A 23552-nucleotide genomic window follows, 5' to 3' on the forward strand; every position below is an offset into this window, starting at 1 on the left:
AATGTCTCTACAAGTTATAAATTTTGTTTGTTTCGGCCAATAATATAAATGTGTTTAAAGTATAATTTATAGTTTAAATATTTTCTATTGTAAATACAGTGTCAAAGAAATAAATTCTTCTAACCAAAATATTAGAAAATGGTTTTGATAATCAGAATATAAAGCATTTTCGATCTTATTTTTAGCATTAATGCTTACAGTTCGACAGAATGTTAGCGGATTGCAGGTACAATAGAGAAATGAATAATTTAACAACTTGCTGATTCATAATGATGCGAAATAACTTTCCTAAATTTTCAATTTGTTCAATAATATATTCTGCAGATGTTTCAAAGAGAAGGAAATCCATGTTTTACTAAGACACTATATTTTTTGAATAAACAACAGTAGATGTACGTTGCTTTCAATCTGTGTTTCGACGTAAAGTCAGAAACCAGAGTTCCAGTCGTGGGTGGAAATGCTACGTGCGATCTCCTGATATCAAGAAATTTGTATCTTCAGTCTTCAAGGTTAGAATTTAAACTAATTGTCAGTGAATTTGAAATTGACCTTGATATAACTTTTCTCAGCCTATTACTTGCATTATGACGTATCTGCTTTACCAAAATTGTAACACTTTATTTTTCAGCGATTAAACTATGAGGATTTCTTAGACAAAAGAAAAGAAAAAAATATCTTTGACAAACTAGTACACATATTTTTAAGTTCCGTACTGTAAAAACTGAAGAATAAGTACAATATACGGAAAATAAAGTTCGAAATGAAACTTTATTTTCTTTCCAGAAAAATGAAAACGTTAGAACATACTTTTTAAGTAACTATCAAAGGAAATGCCATCAAATAGGGTAAAAATTAATTCTCTGTTTTCTTAAACTCGGCCCGCTCGGCCTAACAGTTAACTTAAACTTTACCGCTCGGCCCAACAGCGGCCGAGCGGTAAAGTCGCTGAACACTGGTATTTCGGTCCCAGGTTCTAATCCCGCGAACGGGCTGGCTGCATGGGCGCTTTCGTGGTTTTCCCCATGTGTAACGTGTATACGAGCCACTTTCCCTTAGAAAGTCCTCCACGAAGGCATCCTTCCTCTTAGGCAGATAGCCCTCGAGGCTTTGCCATAATTACACACACACCTAAACTGCTCTGTTATCATTTTATTTTTTATCCTTATTTATATATTTATCGTTTAAATATCAGTTTCTTGAGATATTTTAATGTAATAATATTTTGTTTGAATTCCTCCGATTTAAAAGGAAGTGAATGCTAATTTAAGCTTTATCAAATAATAAAGTCCATCAGATATTAAATGTATAAACGTATTTAATAAAACATTTATACTTCGGAAAAATCCTTAAGTTTAATAAATGTGTTTAAAGGAGACAAATGTTAATATAGTACATGAACTAATCCTGAGTTGTCTAATTATTTCAACATTCAACATTAACTATGTGCATATTTGCATTTAAACACAGCATAAATTCTGCATAGCGATACATTCGTCTGACCCAAAACTTTCGAGAAGGGACTGAAGGAAATGTTTTGATCTCACATTTAATGCAAAATAAATCAATTTTATTTTCAGCTGCAGTAGTGGGCAAAGTGAATAACCAGCTAGTTTGACCTTACTGTTATGTTTCCAAAAGTATAAATATTAGGTATTTTAATACATTACGAAAGGGTTAGATCTCCACGTAAAGTAAGTGCACTCATTTTAAATTGCTTAAAGCAAACTGAAAATTAGTAAATAAACTTGTAAACGAAATTAACAGTTTGTTTCATTTTAATTATCTTTCATGTTTATAATATTTAAATACAAGTTTTATTTTCTTGGCAATAGATATAAGTTTAATATATGATTTCGTTTAATTAAATTCAGAGTATTGGGCAACTCACAGACTATAACTGTATCTTGATAGTTTCACTATAACTGTATTTTGATAGTCTGTTACTGTATATTTGATAGTCTGTTACTGTATATTTGATAGTCTATATATAGTATAGGCTATTATTGTATCTTGATAGTCTTTTCACATACGCCTTTCAAGAGTTCGCAGAAAGAATAGCAAAATATATGTATTTATCTATTTTCCGTCATGCCCTCTTTACTAAATCATGAATATTTCAAGTTTTTTCACTTCTAGATTTTTTTTTTCAACTCGGAAGCAGTTATTTATTCAATTAAGCCAGTTTCCGGGATGTTAAATAAATCAACATTAATCACTGAGTATTCTGCTTTTGGAGCTTGATTTTGTCTGACAAGGTTTGCAGGAAATATTTTAGACAGATAAATTTTCATTAATGTTCCCTTATACTCTGTCAGACTGTTTCGTTTTCATTGCAAATCAGAAATGAAGCTTATAGAAAAATCACGTATTAAGCCAAGCTCTGATATGCTAACAACATTATACATCTTATACCTAAATTTAATTCATTCAAAGCTTTAATAATTTTAAGAATATTCTGACATGCGTTTAATATAAATGTTCTTCAAAATAATAACATTTTTTTAAAATACAACAATTTTATTAAATGGTAAAATTACTATATTTTTAGTCACATACATAATGAAGATTTAAATAAAAATTTGGTACAGTATGAGTTAAAATTGGATTTGAGATGATAATACTTTCAGGCCAAACAAAACGCATCTTCATTCAATTTCCAGAGGACAACATTATAATTAAAAAATAAGGGCTTTCATTACTCTTTCTCAACTTAATGTTATAGTGAGCTTTCACCACGGACACTCAATTTAAAATTTTGTGACAGCACAACGTAAAGAAAACGTAACATTCGTAATTATCTATAATATGCAGTTTGGAAAAACATATTACTCCAGTAACATAATAATGAGTTCAAAAGAATCGTAGTTGCAAATAAATGAGGAGGTAATGAAAATGCGCTAGAGAGAGCGGTTCAAAGAAATATGTCTTTACGAATGGGGCAGAGTTAAGAAAACATTTCAAATCACTGAGAGAGAGGGTTAGGTTATATAATTACGGCAAAGCCTCGAGGGCTATCTGCCTAAGGGAAGGATGCCTTCGTGGAGGACTTTCTAAGGGAAACTGGCTCGTATACACGTTACACATGGGGAAAACGACGAAAACACCCATGCAGCCAGCCCGTTGCGGGATTCGAACCTCGGACCGAACTACCAGTGTTCAACGACTTTACCGCTCGGCCGCTGGTGGGCCTGAGAGAGAGGGAATTACCAAATTGGAGAGCACTGTTGGAAATGAAAGCAGTGCTGGAAACGTTTTTATATATTTTAACTCCAATAGGAAATACAGAGACCCACATTTCCGGCTAGAATTAAGGTTTGACAATTCTATTTCAGGAAAATGGCTACAAATAGAATAGTTAAGATCATGCACATTTTACAGTGCTTTTTTAAATTTTCCCTGAATAAATTAATTAGCTTTCACTTTACAATAGTAGAAGATAATAATTTACCTCAAATCAATTACCCACAGTAAAGAGAATATTATTCTAAATTTAGAATCAAAATCGAATATTACAAAGCTCTTGGAGCTGGTCATACATATGCAAGAATTCGGTAGTCACTGATGATATAAGTGGTACTATCATAACGCTTTTAAATATTGCTAATTGCAAAATATTGTTGTAAAAGCTGATAAATGCAGTCAGTGCGTGGGGAAGATATAGATATAGAGGAATAACTTTGATACTAGCAAAAATTTTCCCGACGTGTGTTTTGTGTTAAAGGCTTTGTTCTGGCTTGTATAAGCAGAAAGAACTCATACCAACAGGTTTCAGAATTACATTGCAAAAGAATCGTAGCCTACGGGACTGCGGATTAGCGGATTTATTTTAATATATGAGGTGTTCCAAATACATGTGATTCCATACGTTTTAATATATGAGATATTTAAAATATATGGCATCCCTTAACTTTTAGTATACTATGAAACGCCTACTTCTTACTGATTTATTTAGTACGCTAAACCATACTTCTAGACGCCTGTTTCTTACTGATTTATTTAGTAGGCTAAACCAAACTTCTAGACGCCTACTTCTTACTGATTTATTTAATAGACTAAACCATATTTATAAAGATTTCGCTATCTCATCTTACTTCTTGTAACAATACCACATTGTGCCAAAAACAACACTGCCAATCCATGGATCGAATCATTTATTTTTTTAGTATGAAATTAATTTACTTTTATACATAAAAATTTGTAATCTCAAGATTTCACGCAGCAACAGATCTTCCTTGTTCATATACGCTGATACCAGGCCTTATTCCTCACCTTTTCGTCACAGTTAATTTCTAAAAGTCAGTAAACGTACCGTGCGTTTTAAAATAAGAGGCCTCCAAAATCTCACGCGATGTATTCCCTTTCTTTAACAAACCGTGTAGAGCCCATTAGGCTTATTTTTAACAAGAGATGTGAAAAACGTGCAATACCCTCGGCGAGATGCGAGCCTTGAACCTCTCGAATACGCGTGGAACGTGTTTCCAATTACATCACGAAGGCATGCGTGAAAAAGAGGGAAATAATACCTTCTATACTCCCCTTTAAAAGGACGACTGGGGATTAGGGGACCCAATCGTCAAATCATGGTGGTGACGAATTATCATCCATAACCTTTCAGTTCGGATAACACTTGTTCGGATAACCATAACCTTTCAGTTCGGAGTCATTAGGTTTTTTTGAAGAAGAAGACTTGAAAATTGTTCAGTGCCTTTGCCGGTACTCGAACCCTGGACCTCTCAAGTACGCATAGAGTATGCTTCCAATTATACTACGAAGGCATGCTGGAAGGAGGGAGAAAATACCTTATATACTCCCCCTTTTAAAGGGCGATTGGGGATTAGGGGACTCAATCGCCAAATTCTGCTGGTGGCGAATTATTATCTATCACTGTTTTTAGTTCGGGAACCACCGTAGAGTCATTACTTTTTTTTTTTTTTTTTGAAGCAGAAGACGTAAAGCCCTCACCGGGACTCGAACCCTGGACCTCTCAAATATAAGCCGTTACACAATGAAAGTATGCTAGAAGGAGGGAGGAAATATCTTATAATCTGTAATTATAATTCTTAAATTTTGGACTTTGGAAATGAGTTTTGTACTCTTGTACGTCTTATATCTTAATATTAATATTCCAGTATGCGAAAGATACCACTTGGGGGGGGGGAGGGAGGAATTTCAGATAAAATCACTGATGTTGCACATTTTGGTTTCTGTCTTGTTTCGTATAGGGCATATATAACAGAAAGAATTCTTCTTCTTCACTTCCATCTAGGCTAACAAAAATGCGTTTATTAATTTTGAACTATGAGAAATATCTCCTGAATGATCCATTTCAAAACACGCAGCTCAGCTTTCTTTCTACAGATCTGCTATTGACCTAAGTATAAAATACTAAATTTATATAAAAGCGTTGACATAAATAATTAAAAACTTTCCATTGTATTTTCCTGAAAAAGTTATATCTCTCGAATGTGGAGAGGTATATATTATTTCTAGTCTATGCAGGCTAAACTCCATTTATTAAGCCAGAGACGATACCTAAAAGACTTCAAAAACGTAAAAAATCTACTGTATCTCCGCAGTGGTATCTAATCCCACATTTCGTGCTTTTTAAAGAGTACCCTTATAAATTTTTATTGAACTGAAATAAGCTCGTCATACTCCATTTCTTTGCATTCTAAGGTAATTATTAGCTATTCTTTCACTAAAAGGTCAAAATTAAAAGAAAAAAATGATTACTGTGGAGCTTCCATTGCACAAAGGTCTTAACGATTAAAAGATGTGTAAAATCTATAATAAAAAGAATATATTCAAAATCATTTAAAAGATTTGGGATGCAAAAAGCAAAATAAACTAAGGCAAAATTATTATTGATGGCAAAATTATTATTGAAATCTAATGCTCGCTGTTTAAGAAAGTGTCGTTTTGAACAGAGGATGAAACGAGAGAGACTCTTTGATGTAAGGGAAAAAGAGGATGGCGGAGAATGAAATAGCACAACTTCGAGGTGATTTGAAAAGGGACAGGGTGAATTGGTCAAAATCTTTACATCCCATTTTACTTGCATATTACTTAACATTATGTGAAGTATTAGTTTTAACTCATATGCACATCTTATTTCAGTTCACAAATTCATTTACGTGTCCATCATGTAAAATCTAGGAGAGAACAATTGCTTATTGCCGGCGCCAATACAAAATCAGTCGCAAAAACAATTTAAGTACTTAAAAAATAGTCTATATGGCTCATGGTTAACTCGATGTCGTAACTACTTTGTGATTCAGTAAAAAGTAACTGAAAATATCCTAAGAAGGAAGGAAAATATCTCTTGAAGCCATTTTTTTGCAGCAAACTTGGATTAATGTCGTCATATTTCCTCGCAGGAAACTGGGCTAACACTGAAGGGAGTAATTTTTTAGTGTTTGGTTGGACCCTTCTCTTTCTTTCTTTCTTTTTTTTTTTTTTTTTTTTGGCCATAGTGATAATAACCCTGTTTTGCTGATTCTAAACTACGCAGAACATTTTATGGCGGCGGCTTTTCAGAAATATCTAGTCTCAAACCAATGACTGGAGAAAGCCAGATGCCGAGCTTTGATAAGAAGAGGGAACAGGGTTTACCATTTTTTTTTAAGAGACTGCACATCAGGATGGTGAAAATGCAACAGCAACATCCAGAAGCATCAGAAATTATGATGAAATTTAGCCTGCGGGAACTGATTATAAGACAGGAAAATGTGTGGAGATGCCAGCAGTGGAGAGGTGGTGAGATAAGGCTCGAGATCTCTAATTAGGGCAAGAAGGCTGTTGCAAAACTAATTTGAAACTCATCTGATTTATTCATAAGGCATTTCTGTACAAGGAAATACAACCTGGAGTGTTCGTATTTGTAATTTTCACGAGACTGATGCAGTAAAGTCAGTACTTTATTTGCCATAAGAGTAATAAAAATGTTTTTTGTAAAAATTCAGAGAAAACACACGTGTTCAACAAGAGCAAAATACATTGATTGCATACATTAGTTTGATGCTATTTAATTATATATGGATATGATATATGCAAAAATTGAAAGAATGACACAAATAACAAATCTAAATCAAAGGAAATTTAATGAAGAAAATTACCGACAATCATGCATAAAGTAGAAATGAATAGATTAGCCGCCCAACAAGAGTAGTGGTTAGTGACTCTGATTGTCGTACCGAAGGGCCCAGGTTTGAATCCCGGATAAGGCATGGATGTCTTTAAACGTATAGTGTCTACGCGGCATTGAGGCACTCAAATATGCGGCGCTCCGAATGTATTCTCGATAGGTTGATGGTAGGGTAGACCCGTCCCCCAGGGTGCTCTGTTTCAAAACTGAGGACAGAACTGGGCACAATCGTACTGATAATCTGTGCCCAAGACTCTTACCAATGATAGGCGCAATATTGCTTCCTTGTCACAATGAATTTCGTGGGATTGGTCTGATATCAACCAAGCAAGAGTAGCCACAACTACAACAATGAATAGATTAAAACGGTGGTTATTAATTGGTAGATGTAGATAAATGGTTATAAATTGGTGCTATTATGATGTAAATAGATGGTTATAAATGGGTGCTAAAATCTTGTTGACGTAAATAAAAGTTCAGACGCAATACCGATGTTCTCATGAAGTATATTATTACTAAAATTCAAAATATTTTGGGAAAGAAACGAAAATATTATCAAAGCTTTCAAAATGCAAGGACTATTTAATTTCCTCTTCCCAAAGTTTAATGACTAAGCTTGAAATTTTATCTTAAAACAGCTATAAAGATGCATAGTTCAAGTTTCATTACAAAAATATAACCTGTAATTCCTAGATACGGCTTAAATAGTTAATTAAGGAAAAACTATGGAAAATTGTTTGCCTAAATATGTAGGCCATCTAGGTGATGGGACTTTAAAAAGGAAATTGTACCGCATTAGATTTGCAAAGCTTGAAATCGACGACGGCCTCATTATAACCAAATTTGCGCCGGTAGTCGAAAAACCTGGTTCTGAATTACCATTTTTTCTTTCCTTCTTCGTCTTAGACATTCAGCAACAGGTGTGTCTCAATCTAACACCTTTCTGTGAAATATGAAATACGTAGTAACTTTCTCGATACCATTCGGTAGTGTTAAAAAGAAGAAAGCAGATGCCTCGTCGTATGAATTAAAACAAAACTGGTCTAAATTATACATTACATTAAACTTGTATGTGCTATGTTAATATATAATTAAAGACTAAAAACCTAAAAAAAACTTGGATAATAAATTTAAAAAATTATTCTCTTGAAAATTAATTTAATTAGGTGGGATGTGGTAGTTCGATATGGATAATTCTTGCTTGGAAAGTAAGTAAATTAATGTAAAGAAAATGTACGTAAAGTAATGTAATCTAGTATTACTTACTAAACAAAAAACATATTTGAAGTTAAAAGTAATTTACAGGTTAAAACGCAGTTTCAGAAGTTACGAGCTGTTATTAGTTTTTTTTTTCGGAGTAAAATTTGTATAATATTTTCATTATCGTCATTATTATTACACGTATAAGCTACTTCGGATAAAAAAGAAACAGATGGCATCCAGTAAATGGTACCAGTATGGCCAAATAGTAGTCAAAAATGAATATTTTTAAAAGTTCAGAATAATGGTTCGTACTGTAAGCTGTTTAAATTATTTTACATTAAATCTCAGCTTAAACAATGTAACATATCTCGAATTAAAATGGTTTTAATGTTTGCTCAGTAAAACTTTTAAGAATTATTCCCCCCCAAAAAGTATTGAATTAAAGATTAAACAATTGTCCCATTCATTACAAAGTAATAAAATAGTAAACACAGGAAAATCAAATAATGAGTAATCAAATTTATGCGCAATAAACAGTTACACAGGAAATCTGTTAATTTAACATTTAATTAATATTAATTTTCGGTAATTCATTAATAATTAGTTGCATTAGTCTCAAAACGACATTTTGCGTCGAATCACTGTAAACAGCTGTACCACTTTTCAAAGTACTACCACCAAATATTATCGCCCTGTACTATATTTAAAGGAATTAAATAATGTAGAATCTGCATGAATGTATGTATGTTTCATGCATTGTGAAAAAACAACGATAACTAGAATCATCAAATTTTGAATAACGTAGTCCTCCACCCGAATACGGGCACCTGGAAGCCCGAACTTTGAGTTTCGAATTTGTTTTATTACCTATTTCCTATTTTTTAGACTTTAACGAATTTTCGATTAAGAAACTCAACGATTTCAAAGCCAGCAGTTGTAACACACTGTACGGAATAAAACACTTTTATCTCCAGCGAGCGAGACTGTTTGTCGGAAATTCTAAAGATATGCTGTTTCTAAATAGCCCAAAGGAGCGTTAGCGCAAATGCTCTCGAAACGTCTATGTATGTATGTATGTATAAATGAAAAAAAAAAAAAAAAAAAAAAAAAAACGTTCCTTTGGACGTAATATAAAATCTGAAAGCTAAGATTTTTTAAAAATATTTTTTTAATGATTTCCACTAAGATTAACTTTTTATTTGGGTGTTACGTAAACCCCGACAGATAAATTTACTAAGAGCCTAATTCTGACATTAGCTTGATCATAACTGTTTTTTCGTCCTTAAGAGACGTATCTCAGGGCAGCCTTTCTATCAAAACTAGGCTAGAACTTAACTCATGTGTTTTGCTTGATTTAAATAATTCAGACCTGAAAAAAATGAGAGAGAATTATAGAGTTTTATTTTAAGTCTACCCCAAACTAAGGTTGCTTTTTTGCCTAATTTTGAAATTTACACTACGTGTTTATCTTCCAGCTCGAATTAGATTCACATTTGTGGTTGTGGGTCATTGTGTAATGAATTCGCGCGTAATATAAGGAATGAAAGTATTTCATACTTTGGAGGAGTAATAAAAGTTATCTATCGCTGTTTTAGAGTGTTGGTTGTCAAATTAAAATCTAAATTCGAAAGACATTCTAATAAACAAAGAAAATTTCAGTCAATCTGTCGAAAACTTTTCAAAATGAAGACTGAAACTAAACTTCTTCTAAACTTGCGAATATTGCAATTAAAAATATCTCACGATTAAGACGTGGAGGTAAAAAAAGGGTTGCCTGAAACAAGAACATCTTTTTAATGCTTCTTCTAAATGAAAGAATGGATGTCCAAGGAACAATAGAAATGTTGACTTATCGCAATATTTATAATTAATCTTGAGTAACTTGCACTGTAAAAAAAAAAACCCCGAAGTTTACAGACAAAAGTCTTGTATAGTTACAGAAATGCGAACAATTACGAAGGAAATACCTGTAACGAACACAGAACCAAACGAAACTGTAAACTCTACAGGAGTTTTTCAAGAAGTTTTGCTTGGATTTTGTCCGTAGCGTGTGATCACGTGGCTTAAAACGGCTGAGAGAGAAGAACCAATCAGGAAGAAGGTGGAAAAACAGCGTCTTAGCGGGAGAGTTCAACGATAGTCGCCATGTTAGCCATTATTCTTGCTATGGTCGAGGTAAGTTCGAAATAGTGTTTGACGTGTATTTTACTAATTTTATGTAATGTATTTGTTATGTTCTTTACACTATCTATAATTAAATTCTTTTATTGTTTAGCTTATAATTCTAATGCTCCTAAATAAACCTGTGTTGAATTATTGTTAGAGTTCAAATCACAGAACTTGTGTTCCATTTAGTAAAATAACAACTTTTATTCGTTACATCTGCAGGTGTCTGCAGTTAAACTGCTCATATTTATAAACAGAAACAAATTTGTTAATATGTTAGTTTAAAAACAAATAAGCTTAATATTAATGTTCTATCTATAGTCTAATAATTTCTCATGTTAAATATTTATGTATCTTTTAAAACATATCGCGTTAGAATATTCATATTTTTCATTTTGTTGACAGATGTAACATTATTATTCCATACATGTTATCATTAATCCCAGCGTGAACTGCTTTAGAATATTTTTCAGAGCATTATTACACTATGTATGTTATTATTAATCTCAACGAAAAAGAAAAAATAAATGTAATATATTTAAAAAATTCGACAAAATAACTTAACATACATTAAAAATGGAATATCATTTCATTAATACATGCGATAAGTTCGCCTTAAAAGATTATATAGTCGGATAGCGATTACATATTTGTAAAAGTATTCAATGTATATTATTTTTTGTGTTAAAGATAGTTTTAATCCAGGACAGTCTTTACCAACTTATAAAGCATCTATTAAGTTACATTATAACCAACATTTACAAAAGGCAATCGAAATGCCGTGACTTTGACATATGCTTTTGCTTTATGCTTGTTGAAAAGTAAAATATTAATAAAATGGTACAACATTCATTCTAGTACTTACAATGTAAATTTACATATAAATTTACTATAAATTTTGGTGCAAAGTTCATTATAAAATGCATTTGCTAATATTTAATAGTTATAGCATTCAATATCAAATCATGGAAATATTAGTAATGATACGTCAGTTGCATATATTAATTTCAATACTCAGCTCAATGCCAAATTTCTTCTATATCTGAGATAACATGTATTTTTTGAAAATAATTATTTTGTGTCATCTTTTCATTTAAAAATCTCTTTCAGATATATTTTAATGTGAATTATTTTCAAAATTATCCTCATTAGAATGAATGTTGTTCTCTTTATTATGTTTGAAACTGCCGTTACGCTAAAAAAATATATTCAGAAAACTATTTATTGCTGAATGTTTAAAATAAGTTCTACTGCTCCTTTTTGACAAAGAGTATCCATTTGAATTGCAGTTGGTTTTAATTAATCGTTGGTTGTATTTTTAAGAACTACTTGATAAAATTCAACAAATTAGTTCAATCTATGAGTTCATCTGAAAAACCTAAAATTTTTATTCCAATTCTGTCATGTGTATATATTTCAAGAATGAAAAAGAATTACAAATTCACTATCCAACAATACTGAGTAATATGTTGTTGATATAGCCAAACTTAAAATGACCCATTTTAAAACCAGATTAAATAAATCATCGCGTATTTTCGGTCATCGAATTTCTTTGGCGTTAAAAGTGTCATAGATTTAGTAAATCCAAGGGTCAAGGTAAGTTCAAATATTTTTTTTCATAGTTCATATTTGCTAAGTTATAAATTTTGCTGATGCAAAAGTTATGTAACTTATGCAAACATATGCTTAGAGTATTTGAACTAGTGTTGAAAAATCACTGGAATTTAAAATGTAAGTGACAGTATGCCTTAAAGCTTGTTTTGGTAAAAGCATATTTATGGGTGCCCCTTGGCAAAATTTGGCGATTTTTGGCAGTACATGGATACCGAGTTTGTGCGATTCTTTGACCATGTTATTTTGGCTTGTGTAGCGACGATTTGTGTGCCAAAAACCGCCGCTACACGAAGACAGATTGCACATACTCGGTATCCATGTACACATCGACCTATTTTCACTTAAAAAAAAATCTGTGAATTGTACAAACTTGGCATCGCGCACTCCCTTGACTTTATCCATGTACACATCGACCTATTTTCACTTAAGAAAACATCAGAGAATTGCACAAACTTGCGCTCCCTTGATAATACAGGGAGCACCCTTCAATATACTCTAACTGCTGTTTTTCATAAATTAAAACATTTTAGGCATTTAAGATATCTTCCTGTCAGTTACAACTAAATGAATGACTCTTAAGCATAAAAATTTCAAATTTTTATTCTTAAGAGTAGAAGGAGTTATACACTTTTTAAATAACAGTGTCAGAAAAATATACTTTTTAAAATATGTAAACCATTGTTTGAAGTATAGAAAAACCTTCCTTAGCAACTATACCTCTTTTAGTGATTATGTCAAGTATTCTGGTGATACAGACATTGATATTAATTATCACTGAGAATCATGCTTTGTGAAGTAACCACCTCCATTAAATACCAAAATTGTACAAAATTATGGAAAAGTTATAGAGTGGTTTTACTGTATACTTAAAGTATATCATATCACTGTTAGATATTGATGATGTAAAAGATATTATCTAATCATAAATATTTCAAGCATTAAATAGCTTAGTGTAAGTCAATAAGTTTTCAGATTCTGACTTTGTACCCTGTCTTTCACTGTGTAATATTTTTCTAGCAACTGTGTTAAGTACCAGTAAGTAAGTTTGTCTTAAATACCACTTAATGTAATCAGGTATCATCTGTTCTGTCTGTAAAACTTAATCGTAATAAGTGAACAAATGAATATCTGTAAAACTAAAGATGACACTCTATGTAAAAAATACAAGTATTAAAATGTCTATGAGAGGAACATTTAAAATATTAAATCCATGATCAATTTTTGCGACATCTAAGATAGAAAATACCCAAACTGACTAGTTAATTCAGAGGATGAATGCATGTAACATCATTGTTCATGTGTTTGTTAATTGTGTAAGTATTGAAGTTCATGCATTAATTGTTGATAACTATATTATTGGCCTTATATATATATACTTGCATTTCAAAATTTTGTATATTTTACCAGTGAGCTAAGTATTAAATGCTGTTACGTATAAGTTCATATTATGTGGAAAAGTAGTTTTTGATCTAACACTTTCTGAGAATTTTTTAATGTTGATCATCAAGTTTAAAGCATATGGCTGAAATTACCAGTATTAACCATAATTTAATTATTCTCCTGTTTCAGCGTTTCTCAAACTTTTTTCGAATAGAGATTATGTGAATTATCATAATTTGTGAATCACCTTGCTGCTGTTCCCTTCGAAAGCAATTTTTAGCATATATTACTACTAGTACACTTATATTTTAATATATAATTAAAATCCGTTATATTTCATAATTAAGTCCATTGAAGAAAAGTTATATTTCTAATATTTCAAGATTATTAATGAGAAGGATGATTTGTAATTCTTGCATGGCTCTTCTATATTTGGATATATGATGGTAAGACCACAGTCTTAGTGGATATATGATTGTATATTTGGATATATGGTGGTAAGTACCACAGTTATAGTGCTTTAAATCCATCTTTTACTGCTAAGACTGAGTGGGAAGTCTGTAAGTAGGGTAACCAATAATAAATTTCATAAAATGTCTATCTTACGAGAAAAGGTGATAGATGATTGTCATATGTAACTTTTTAAACTCTGAGATTTTTCAACTAAATTTTTTTGTCTCCTTTGGAAACTTCGGAGGACCATGAGGGCAAGCTGTATGATCCACAGATTGAGAAGTGCTACCTTAATACATTTCAATTTCTAGAGAAATTAATCTTAAAAAAAATCTGATCATTATTAAAACTACTTTACAGATTTATTTTATATTACAAATAAATATAGTAAATATCTAATAAACCTCAAATTATTTTCTGCAATATTTCTGAATTATTTAAATTTGTACTGTTTTTGCTTCAAAAATGGATGATACATGCAATTTATGATTTCATGAAAGGACCAAAAGGAATCTTGTTTGCAATTTAATTATTTAATTTAAAAAAAGATTTAAATCATTTGGAATATGTGCAAGTGCATGCAATTATTATGAAGAGATTCTAAATTAAAATGTCACATAACAAATTTAGAATATGTTATGTACGTCTAACGAATGTGATTTTTTCTTTATTTAGGAGCCATGCTTTGAATCCTAAGAAGAAGAGGACTGCACCTTCACAACTAGTTAATTAAAAATAACAATAATATAAATTTTACCTATTTTTTATTTTATTTTCCTTTTGGATAGTTTTCAAATAAAAATAAACCTATTTTTGTTTCTATATTCTGTGTATTGGAATAAAGAGTCGAAATCCATTGCAATATCCAATATTTTCAAAATATGATATTTTTTGAAATAAAATATATGATTATGGAATATTACGTTAAAATGAAATGGTTCCTTATGTAACCTGTATGTTACACTAAAAGGCTTCATCGAATACTTGTAAAGTAATGAGCAAATACTAAGTTAATATCTTGTGTGAATGAATATTATCTTACAGAATTTTTGATTCCATAAAAATCTATCTAAAAATATAATTTTGTTGAATGAAGATTTAAACATTTTTCCCGAAGATTTAAAAAGTCGTTTGAAATAATGATAACAAAAAAATTAATCTGAACCATTTAATAAATGAATAGAAAATTTTGAGAACAATTAAATCATCCACAGGAATTTTGAAATAATCATCGTATTTTTGACATCAGTTAAAGAAAGAAAATCTGAGTCATTTTGATTATAGTGATAAATTAGTTCCATTAATAGTAGGATAGAAAATTAAAATTTTAAGGAGCCATTATGCATTATCAATTTTTCATTAAAAAATTTTTAGTTTATTACTACTATCATATCAATTATTAATGCTGAATTCTTTATCTTCAGTTTTTACATTCTTTTCTTAATTTTCTAGGCATAGCAGAGAAAAATATAATTATAGGATCAAGGCATTTCCAAATACATTATATTTTCTTCCTTAAATTTTTAAGATCATTCTATATTCATCATGTATTATAGACACAGTATCAGGGGATTCTGTTCAATTTTTTAGTTAGAATTTGGGACGAAGTTGTGAAGTCATACCTACATTAAATGCTTGAATTGATTATTTGAAATATGACAAAGCAAGAGAGGGCCATCTGTCCAAGGAAAGGAATATTTTAAGGAAAACTTCATGTTACACAAACATTTACACAGGCAGCCCATTCTCTAGGATTTAAATCTAGAGCCAAATGCTAGTGTTCAGCTTACTGTCTAGCTGCCTGTAGGCAATAAATGTTTTAGTAGAAGGAATACTTGAAAAATTAAATTTAGGACTAACTAATTCTTCAATTTTGTATTCAATGAGAAGAATGTAATTTATTAATAAAGTTTTAAATCTGGGAAAATACCTGTACAACTGTCCGATTAATTAATCTATTATTTCAATTAATGGTCAGTAGCAGAAGAGATTAAAAAGCATTTATGCCTAAAAGAATTATATGTTGTAATTAAAATGAATAATGCAATTAAGTATGAAAATAATTTTGGATAACTTGTGATAACTGAATTTAAGTTCATTGTTGAGTTACATAAGTAATTTTTTTTAGAATTTGAACAAATATTTAGAATTGTTTATTGAAACAATTTCATTAAAATATTTTTTTACTGTAATCATATCCAATTGCAGTCTCTTTAGATTACACTGTTGGGTATAAGGAGAATGATTTGGTTTAGTTTACTTAAGTATGGCAAAGCACACTAGGACTATCTGCCTAAGTGGAGAAATGCCTTTGTGGAGGACTTTCGAAGGGAAACTGACTTATATACATGTTACACAGGGAGAAAACCATGAAAATACCCATACAACCAGCCCATTCGTGGGATTTGAACCTCGGACCGAACTACCAGTGTTCAGCGGGGGAATTCTAGAACATTACTAATTTATTGCCAAAAAACCATTAAGTCTAATACACAAGTTTTTTTCCAGCTATTTCGTGATGCATATGTAACTTTGAGATGTCTTAAAATTCAATAAAGGAAAGTAATGCAGATGTAAGAAAAACATAAAATTTGAGCTTCTTTTTAACATTGGAAATATTTTGAAAGAAAATGTTGTATATCTTTTAGAAAATCTAAGGTATTTTTCCTTAAAGTTACATAACTTCCCTTTCCCCACAAATAAATAAATGTAGCATATTTTGTTACAAGCAGTAGCTGTAGACATTTCACATAAAACATATGTTCTACATGTGTAATTATTTATAGTAATATTACAATCAAAATATTTAATATTTAGGAATACATCATTTTTGTATTTTGTATTAGACAAATATGTTCTATATGCATAATTATTTGGAAGAACTTTTAAGTAAATTATCTGCAACTTTTACATATATATCCTTTAAAATTTCACATGAAAATACATGTTCTTACATAATCACTTGCAATAACCTTACAAGCAGAACACTAGTAATCTACAAATATTCCCTTTAGTAATTCACATTCAAAAATTACGATCTACTTACACTATTATTTCCTGTAATCTTTACAGATGTTTACATTGGTAAATCACATATGAAAAACATGTTATACTTACACGATAATTTCCTGTAACATTACAGATCAAAGATCTGTAATGTTACAGGCATATGCTTCGGTAATCAACATACAAAAACTTTGTTATGCCTACAGAATAACTTCCTGTAACATTACATGTCAAACATCTGTAACCATTACAGGTATAATCTCTGTAAAGTTACTAAGAAAATTCCTGTTTTGATTACTCAAATAATCCATGGCATCCCAGTTTCCACGACTTTTCTTAGTAACTTTACAGATTTTTTTTTACAGTGTGATATTAGCTTACGTTTTCATGAAATTGCTTTCTAGGGACAGGGAGAAGAAGAGACGATTCAAGGAACGTTTTAATTGTAATCGAGAACGAAAATATTAATCAAAAGTATAAAACACGTTGTAAAGAATTCGACAGTTGCAAAAGAGTAATGAGTAAATGTGAGGATTTATGTTGGTAAAGGTAGAAGAGCACTGGATCTCGAAAGCAGGAACCCTTCCCCGCTAGGGCGAATGCTTTGTCATTGAGGTAACAAAACCGACAGTCTGCTCCGGAATATTTCTATTTGATGAAATGATTAATGACTGGCAAGTGATAGACGAAACATTAGCAAGATAGGCATCTGATGATGGTTTTTCCTTCATAATTTCCCTTCTTGGAGCGAGACGTGATCTGACCAGATACAGTGTCTATGGGATGTTCAGCAGATCCTAATAGGCCTTTTTCAGTTATTTTCCGGCGTTATTCCAAGAATCCAACTATGAAACCAAAATTTCATCATCCACTGCCGGCCGCATCACATATTTATCTGGTTCGGACGAACAACTGTTTCAACTAACGTTTTTGCTCACTTCATTACTGAAAGAAAATGCACGATTTCTCCCTCCTTTCCGTGAAAAGGTGTAGATTGCACGTTTTCACTCGAGATGGGAAAACTTGAAAGGGAATTACTTGTTGGTAGTCTCTCTGTTTGTAACGGATGCTGTCTTTTACATGACAAATTCCTTTACAAGAGTGATACCTCTATTCTTTTTCATGTGATATAGCAGAAGAATTGCGCTTTCTTCTTCTTAAATGTTTTATGTGTGATACAACTCTTACAAAACCTAGGGGGTGGGAAGTTTCGACTACATTCTGCTTCAGGAAGATGCGACCTCTGCGGCATGATACCGAGCACGTTAGAGGTTTATCACTGCAACCTGATCGGATACACTTTACACAAGTTTTCAGGAATTTTCTCAGTTTCATCAAATTTCATTGAAACAACTAAGATTATACATGATAAAATGAACAGTACTACCAACATCTGAAGAGAGTTCAATTTAATTGGAGTTCTCCATGAAAGGTAATTAAATAAAATTTATTCCATAATGCTGATTTAAAAGAAATGGAGGGGGAGTTATTTTTTTTTACAAACGAAATAAAACATGACCAGGGTAACTCCAGGGTTGACCAGGTAAATATAAAAGAATTTTGCCGCTTTCATACAAATCGTCAATGGGAAAACTTATTAAGTATACTTAACCTTAAATCAGTGTTATAATAATTTAGCTATTATTATCCATTTACGTACTGCTAAATGATAGAAAGAAGACTGATTAAAATATATGTGGTCAGTTAAAATTTTTTCAAGGCTATTCGGAATTGTGTGCGCTAATATTACATGAAGCTACTAGGACATCAAAATACTGTTTAAAAATGATATCGCGTCATTTAGAGAAAATGATAGGATACAGCATTTATAATGATGTACGTTTGCTGTTTTACTTTAAGATTGTTCATGCATGTAAAGCCACGCAATTAGAAAAATTAATTTATAAAATTTTTAATTATATTCTTATAACTTCAGCAAAGCTGCTCTGATTTCCTGGTTGTTCTACAAGTTCAGTCATGTAGCATATATACCTTAATCTGTTTTCTACTTGAAAACACTTTAGTTAAATGCATTTCGCTTTCTTAAAACGCATTCATTATGATTAGAAAATAATATATTAATCAAATAATGTATAATTTTGGCATTCGGGTGTTCCTCCGTTCTCTAGATGCCATATACTCTGAATACTTTCACTCATGAGGTAAAAGGAATAACTTGCGTGTTTTTCATTTCGTCATATACTTACGGATGTATAATTTTTTAACCGTTTGATATCTGAGATACTAGTATTATTGTTAGTTTTGTGTAATAGATGTACATTAATTATTCTTTTAGTACTTTCCCTAATTACCGGATAGTCCTGTGTATAACACGCACCTATAATTTTAAACTACATTTTTAAATTTTTAGGTTGTAGAGACCTTAGAATTTTTGGAAGCAGGCAAGATGAAAAATGAGCACCGCTTTCGCCGGGAATCGAACCACGGACCTCTGGAATATCGGCCCAGCGTGCAGAACCACTACACCATGAAGGCACGCTAGGAAAGCGGGAGAAATACCTTATAAGGTATAACCACAGTACAACGCGCACCCTTTTCTTAACGAAGAAATCTGAAAGCTACATGTGCGATGCTCTTATCTTTTGGAGTCATTCATTGGTAGATTGTTCCCAGGCTTTCGAATAAGGATACAATGAACTGACAAGCGATAAAGGGAACACTATATGAGCGAGGAAATGCTTGAGGATGTAAACAATTCTGCAAAGAGGGTGGGATGTATTCAATGCAAGTGTGCAAGACAATGTTATTCTGTGGTTCCAACGAAAGGAACACATAATTCGGGGTAAGAATGCACTTCTGACCCGAACGAATTCTCGATATTAGCAGTCAGATGTTTTCGTTTTCTGTAGTCATTTGAAGCCCTCATTATGAAGAGAACATTGATGGCTTTAGTAAATCGCAATTACTTTAGTCGAAATACAGCTGATCGAGTGTTCCTTCTAGTAGTAAATATGGTTCTGCCAAACGAATTAAACACAGTGCTGGTTTCAAATGCAAAGTCATTCAATTTGCGAAGGAAATTGTGCTGAAGCAAGGACGCTCGATATTGATGAAAGCTCCACACATGAGTGGGAGAAAAATGAAATCACAATAATTACTATGCCTCCAAAGGATAAATGTTCTTCAAAAACAATTGATGTGAAAATGAACGAAAATGGTTCATATAAAAACAACAGGTCACGAGAAATTTCACCTCATCGAAGTGCTGTTCTGCTTAGTGAACAATAAAAAATTAAAACTCATGATTATTTTTAAAAAAAGATGATGCCAAAATGTAATTTCTCAAATGGTGCTCTCATTCATATTCATAAGAAAGGATGGATGGACGAAAACTGTGTGAAACTGTGAATAAGAAATGTTTGGCAAAAGCGTCCTGTTGCCTTAAAGAATCCAGAAAGTCTTATAGTTTTGGGACATATTCAGATCCCATCTAAAGGATAATACAAAGAAATTATTCTAAGAGTGTAATGCAGACATGGTAGTTATTCCAGGCGGATTAATGCCATTAGTTCGACCTTAGATGTGTGCACCAATAACCATTCAAAGAAGATTTAAAACGACAATAAAATAGGTGGATGTTAGAAGGTGACATATCATTAACAAAAGGAAGACAAATGCGTCATGGCAGTCTAGAAATAGTATGTGACTGGATAATAAAAGCATGGAATGAAATTAAACCTGACATTTTGTAAAAGTCATTTGAAAATGTAGTATAGCTAACAATCTAGATGGAACGGAAGATGATTATTTATTTATGGAGCAGAGAAACAGTGATGGTGAAGATGAAACAGAATTCGAAAATATGTCTGAAGATATAACTGAAAATGAATATAACGAACTTTTCATGTTATCCGATGTTGAAAATTCTTAAGTTCATGAGGTATGTCATTTCTTTTAAATAAACATCACATCTACAAATCTAATATATCCAGCGTATAAAGTGCAACCATAAATTTCGATCTTATTTTATGTATTAAAAGTTCATGTTATATGCCGGAATACACGGTAAGTACATGTATCCTACGTACGGAGTTTTAAACGTTTTATAGTACTCCATGCACAGCTGTTGGGGATTTATTATTTTTTCATAATAAAGCATTACAATTCTTCTTTGAAGAGGGGCATACAACTGAACTAAACTTTTTCCTTTACAGCAATTGTGACTTTGCAGCAATTCTTCTAAATAGAACTGACAATTTATTTCTGTAAGATTGCTGAATAACCCTGGATTAACTGAAGAAGCTGAAGAGTAGAGTAATATTACGGCAAGCATCTGTTTACAGAACTCCAGTTATCCAGACATCAGAAACTGGAACTACAACCATACGGGTCGCTTTTTCTCCTTTCTCAGCCAAGTAAAACTAAGCTTGCTGTTAGTTTATTTACCTGCTTTTAATTTTTTCATTGATTTAAAAAAACATAAGAAGTCTTTACAGCGTGGTACGTACCTTAACAAGCTTTTTAATCAGTTTAGATTAATACGTGTTGCAGAGAGATTGGCTAACAGTGTTTGGTCTGTAATGGAAAAGCAATTACGTAGTTATACAGCAGCCTACTTTACCTTGCTTACTCCTTGAGTCATTACTTAGCTATAAGAAGTATACCTCTTGCAAAGATAGGCTGAAAAATTGTGGTCACATAATATTAGTTCGCTTCCTACAAAGAGATTTTGTCACAAAAGAGCAGTGTAACTATATCGAGTTGTATCCCTCCCTTTTGATGTATGTGTCTGTGAATGGCTGAGCATAAGAAGTCATTTCTCCTTGCGTAATTTAGAGTGAATTGTGATATCTTGCTTTATATAAGTTTATTTTTTGTAATTGCATAATCTTTATTGGAATAAAATAAGATAAACGAACTGCTTCAAATAAACTCGCATTTAATAACGTAGGAGCATGGTTTCCTGGCTTTCCATGCATCTGAATGCGTTATGTCCCATTTAGTCCGCATAACTGAGGTTAGTACTTAAAAATAAACATATAATTTAAAAAATTAATGTTATATCTTTTAAAGTATGAATTATTTGGAATAAAAATAGACGCGGTACATAATATATCCATTCACAAGCATTCACAGACACATACAGCAAAAGGGAGGGATACGACTCGATACAGTTACACTGCTCTTTTGTGACAAAATCTCTTTGTAGAGAGCGAACTAATATTATGTGACCACAATTTTTCAGCCTATCTTTGCAAGAGGCATACTTCTTATAGCTAAGCAATGACTCAAGGAGTAAGCAAGGTAAAGTAGGCTGCTGCATACTACGTTATTGCTTTTCCATTATAGACCAAACACTGTTAGCCAATCTCTCTGCAACACATATTAATCTAAACTGATTAAAAAGCTTGTTAAAGTACGTACCATGCTGCAAAGACTTCTTATGTTTTTCAAATCAATGAAAAAATTAAAAGCAGGTAAATAAACTAACAGCAAGCTTAGTTTTACTTGGCTGAGAAAGGAGAAAAAGCGCCCCGTATGGTTGTAGTTCCAGTTTCTGATGTCTGGATAACTGGAGTTCTGTAAACAGATGTTTGCCGATACTTCAGATATTTTGGAAGCAGGAAAGATGAAAAAGGAGCAACACCTTCGCCGGGAATCGAACTACGGACCTCTGGAACACGCGTCCAGCGTGCAGACCACCACACCGCGAAGGAACGCTAAGAAGGCGAGAGAAATACCTTATAAATATACTAATCTGCATCTCCAATTAAAAAGGCAATATAACGTTTTACAAAATTTGTGAAGTAATAAGAATTAAGAAAGGTGCACCCGGACTTAAAAATTTAATCTTTATTTAGCTGTAGAGTCATTAATTAAGACACAATAACACGCCAAATAAGTACTAATTCAGAAGTCAAACAACAAAAATCAGCGTTATATTTACAAAATTTTTCACAGGACTAGTTTCGATGGTTTTACCGAACCACCATCCTCAGCTGCAAAACCGCAAATGAACAAGATAGGAAAATGGTGGTTCGGTAAAACCATCGAAACTAGTCCTGTGAAAAATTTTGTAAATATAACGCTGATTTTTGTTGTTTGACTTCTGAATTAGTAGAGTCATTAGTTTTTTTTTTCTTAAAGCAGAAGGTATGAAAAATGAGCATGCCCTCTCCGATACTCGAACCTGGACCTCTCAAATACTCGCCGAGTGTTCTGCCGTTACACCACGAAGGCATGCTGGAAGGAGAGAGAAAATACCTTAAATGCCTTCTATAAAAAAGAACCTTAATCGCATTTCGAAGGGCAATAGTAAAGGTCCATTGTCCTCATTAACAAAAATTACTCTGATCAAGCGCATTATTTCAGGCACAGTAAACGTGTAGCAGGCAATCAGTTTCATAATATAAGTTTATACAAAACTGATGTAACACATGAGATTCGTTGACGGAGCATTAAAAATTCTATGGCAGTGCATTTGCGTATGCGAATGATTTTATGTTCAGTGTTAGAATTGCAATTTCAGTTTTGTAGTTTATACTCGCGTAGTCTTAGACTAAAATTTAAACATTCAAAACCATTCATAACATATCGTACTGCATTTTTCATCATATAAATGAAA

General features: G+C 32.0%; 1 protein-coding gene across 1 annotated transcript in view; it reads right to left on the reverse strand.

The window, feature by feature from the left end:
• The window catches only part of LOC118195464 (uncharacterized), a 210775-nt gene that overhangs the window by 79504 nt on the left and 107719 nt on the right, over window positions 1-23552 (reverse strand). The window lies entirely within an intron of this gene.

Source organism: Stegodyphus dumicola, chromosome X1, assembly GCF_044657685.1.
Source record: "Stegodyphus dumicola isolate Sdum_Otavi_A_Nest chromosome X1, ASM4465768v1".
NCBI classification, from domain to species: Eukaryota; Metazoa; Arthropoda; class Arachnida; order Araneae; family Eresidae; genus Stegodyphus; species Stegodyphus dumicola.